This window comes from Tupaia chinensis, unplaced genomic scaffold, assembly GCF_000334495.1.
Source record: "Tupaia chinensis unplaced genomic scaffold, TupChi_1.0 Scaffold000085_1, whole genome shotgun sequence".
NCBI lineage: Eukaryota > Metazoa > Chordata > Mammalia > Scandentia > Tupaiidae > Tupaia > Tupaia belangeri.
The window spans coordinates 2484624-2488891 of record NW_006159547.1 but is presented as its reverse complement, the minus strand read 5'-3'; the positions used below and the strand labels follow the sequence as shown (position 1 = coordinate 2488891).

The 4268-nt window shown below is 40.5% G+C and overlaps 1 pseudogene; it reads right to left on the bottom strand.

Annotated features, from left to right (window-relative positions):
• Positions 1-1803: 1803 nt before the first annotated feature.
• LOC102502173 (high mobility group protein B2 pseudogene) lies at positions 1804-2426 on the bottom strand (annotated as a pseudogene).
• Positions 2427-4268: the final 1842 nt, after the last annotated feature.

The window sequence follows — 4268 nt, the reverse complement described above, 5'->3', positions numbered from 1 at the left end:
AATCATTTGAGTGCACTTCAGGTGCAGTCTGAGTCTCCAGCTGCTATGGTGCTACCTATTTCCTCATGGAAAAAAGTAGATCTGAAATAAACTATCACAGCAGAGTGCCTTCAGAAACAGTGAAACCAAATTTAACTTCAATTCTAGTACACCCTGTGACCACTCTGAGTGTTTTGTTTGTATTTTAAAATTAAAAGTGATAAAGAAGGCAAAATGCAAAGTGTTATATTTTGCTTGGTAAGTGCAAATTTTAGTTTGTGCATGACAAATTTCATTGAATTTAAAATATTTTTACATAGAAATTTATTACTTTTTTTTTTGAGAGGTTTTTGCTATAGGGCGCGTGTGCTCGCTGGAGAGGCAGAGAGAGACAGAGAGACAGAAAGCGAGAAATCACCCCCCCCATGGGTGGTCACGCTGCAATCCCTTCTCCTCCATTCTCTTCTTGGAATCTTGGGCACGCACACCCACCCACCCGGCATGAGTTTAAGCCACCGGGTCTAGTACTCGAACCACGGTCGACTACATGGGAGTCAGTGACATAGCCATAATGCTTACTGTTGGTCCTGAAATTTATTACTTTTTTACATTGTTAATCATTTCAAAACTCAAGAAAAACTTGAGAAAAACATTATTATTCCTGGCTATCACATGATTATTACTAAAAATAACTTTGTCTTATACAGCATGAGGGTGTTAAAAGCCGACCTGCTCCAAGTGTCAAATTCACTAGGTGTGCCGCTGCTTGGTGGGGGAAGCTAACAAGAAGCCAAGTGTTACTAAGATTTCTGAGACCTGTGAAGATGCCTGGTGGGAAAGCAGTTCATCACTGCATGTGTGAGTTCTTCAGGAAAAATGCCAGGGCACACAGATTTAAAACAATAAACTCCTTTCTCTAGTTGTGTGATTTGTCACCAATAACTAGCAGTGACATCCACTTGCCACCATAGAAGGTAGTCTGAACTCAGCAATTCTCGAAACTTTCAGAAACCAGTGCTTCAGGAGCTGACTAGTTATGTTAGGGGTAATACAAACATTGAGAGGAGGCATCCCTCTCCTGCTCTGATGAGCAGAGGAGACTCAAAGTGAATAGTTGAGGCAGTAAAAGGGCAACATGGAAGAAGCACACATTTCAGAGAAGGCTTGGACTTTGGTTGTGGCCCTATCAAAATTACTCACTATTGATTCTTTAAATATTTATGATTTCTCACTGTGTAGGTGCTGAGGATACAATGGCATTCAAGACAGAGTATGGCCCTTGCCCCAAAGGATGGGGATTCCTCTCCACTCCCAGAAAAGTAGTCAAATGGATGAAGCATTTTTTAGTTGTTTTAAATGCCATGAAGCAAACAAATAGCTACTCATTTTTCCTAGGATAAAGACACAAATTCTCTTCTTTTTAAAGCTTATTTATTTCTTTTTTTAATATACATAATTTTATTACAAAATTGAAAAAAAACACAAAATGCAACACCCTAAAAAAATCCTAAATTTACTATTGATACCAATTCCTATGAGTGTGTTGTGCTACCATACACAAGTCAAGAAATTAAACCATTCAATATTAAGAAACATTCAACATCAGAAGCTATAAAATCTAACTATTGTAGTAGCCCCTCAAAAAGCAACAACCTGCATTCTTAAAAAAATATTTTCTCTACAAAGAATCTTATCAGCTATACAAAAATCTGTACAGTTTTTATACTGAAGCTAATATTGAGCTGCACTTGAATTCACATTCTTAGCAATTCAATTGCCTGAGCACACACACACATTCTACACACATCATTATAGGATAGCCATTTATTCTTCATCTTCTTCCTCCTCCTCTTCCTCCTCCTCCTCCTCCGCCGCCTCCTCCTCCTCTTCTGGTTCATTCTTCTTCTTTGAGCCTGTTGGCCTGTCAGGGCCCTTCTTTCCTGTTTCACTTATGCCCTTGGCGGCGTGCAGCAATACACTTCCCATATTTCTCCGTTAGTTTGGCTGCTTTCTGTTTACCTGGTTGTTTTTCTTGGCTGACTGTTCAGACCACATTTCACCCAATTTTTTTGCAGTATCCCCAATGGACAGGCCTGGGTGTTCACTTTTGATCTTTGGGCGATGTTCAGAGCAAAACAGGAAGAAGGCAGATGGAGGCCTTTTCGGAGCATTGGGATCCTTTTTCTTTTCCTTCTTATCACCTTTGGGAGGGATGTAATTTTTCATCTCCCTGTCATAACAAGCTTTGTCATTTTTGCCATATCTTCAAACTTCCACCTTCCCTTTGCAGACATGGTCTTCCATCTCTCCGAGCATTTCTTGGAGAATTAAGCGAAATCGACCGAAGAGTCTGAGTGTTTCTTCTTGTGCTCTGCCCGGCAGGTCTGCACGAAGAAGGCATATGAGGACATTTTGCCCCTCTGCTTGTTGGGTTCTCCTTTGCTCATGGTAACAGACAGCTTCTACCTGGTGTGAGTTCTCCTCAGAGTCTCACAGAGCAGCCGGATCTGACAGAGAAGCTTCCTCCCCAAGGCTCTGGTTTATCCAAGTTTATTTATTTATTCATAAGAAAAAAAGACAGGCAGACACAGTAAACAGGATCTTCATGCTGTGATCCACACCCAGTCTCAGCCAACCTGGATCATGGACACATACATACTCCGTGTGCCATGGAGGCCCTGAGACACTCATGCACAACCTTTCCCATGTAGGTCCAGTTGCACAACCACCTCACCACCATCTGGTCCAAAGACCGAAATTTATAATATGGTCCCTACCATCCTCTCCAACAGCTTCTTACACGACTCTTTTGCTAGCTCTGTCTGTTCCAGCCACAGCTTTCTTTTAGTTCCTTAAATACCAAGGCTTCCTGTTTCAAGGCCTTGACACGTGTTGGCCACTTCACCCCTACTTTGCCTCTGCCAATTCTTATGGGGATCTTTCAGGTTTCTGGACAAGTGTGTTCACAGAGACTTCCCTGATGTTTCCTACCTGCAAGTCCACTGGGTATCCTCAGCACATATACAGTCAATGGCAATGTTCTCCCATACATCCTGGGCTTTTTCTTCCTAACTCACCACAGTTTCTGATTAATTGTTTGCCTGTGTCATCATTTGTGTAACGTCTGTGTTCTCTCCTACCGCAATATATTGCCTTGAGACCATATGCTTCATGAGAACAAAGTCCTTCTTAGTTTGAGTCATACCATTGAATCCCAAATCTAAGCACAATAAGTATTTGCAGAATAAGTGAACACAGGTATCCATAAACCACTGTGTAACGCATGAAGAAACTTATTACCAGGGATGTGCCTCAAGAGAATTTTTTTTATGAAGAAAGCCTGGCTGCCCAAAGAACTTCGTTCCTCATTTCCCTTGCCTGACTTGGTTCTCAAATTTGCTTTGGGTTTTTGTTCTTATAGTTCCTTTTCGTTTTTTTAAACTTTCTCCCACTTCTTAAATTATGTTTACTTTATTTTTTTTTTTATCATTGGGGTTTAGCTCCATTTCAATTGTATACGTCTATTTCAAAACTTTCATCTCTTATTTCACTAGCCCTCAGTTTTTTAAAGAAATGATACATTCTGCTTTTGTCAATTCTTGATCTTAATTTGATTATTTGGCTCTAGTTTTAGCTCTTCTGTCTTGCTGCTTTTAGTTGTTCTGTATTCTTTTACGTAATTTTAAATAGTTATTTCAGGGGACCAGCAGGTTGTGTGGTAGTTAGGGCACTGGACACTCCCACATGACTAATGGCAGTTCTAGTCCCGGGCCTGGTGGCTTGCTTTCTCACTCTCCCTCTCTCTCACCCTCTGTGTGTCTCTCTGATCAAATTAAAACAAATGAATTAATAAATAAAATTAAATAAATAATTTTTTAAAAATAGTTATTTCAGGACCAGCAGATGGTGTAGCAGTTAAGTCGCTGGACTCCCACGTAATCGACTGTAGTTTGAGTTCCAGACCTAGCAGCTTAAAACTGATGCCTGAGCACATGTGCATGTGTGTCCAAGATCCCAGAAGAGAATGGAGGAGAAGGGATTGTGGCATGGCCATCCCCCCTGCGAGGTGATTTCTCACTATATCTCTCTCTGGCAAGTGAATACTCCCTATAGCAAAAATCTCTCTTAAAAAATAGTTATTTCATCATTTCTAAATTATTGTGCTAATATGCTTATTTTGAATGTAATTGATAGATTTCAGCATTATTTAACCATCAGACCAACATTTGATTTGGCAGTTACCCCATTTTTTCTCATGCCATTACCCCTCTCTCTCTTCTTCCCCCCTT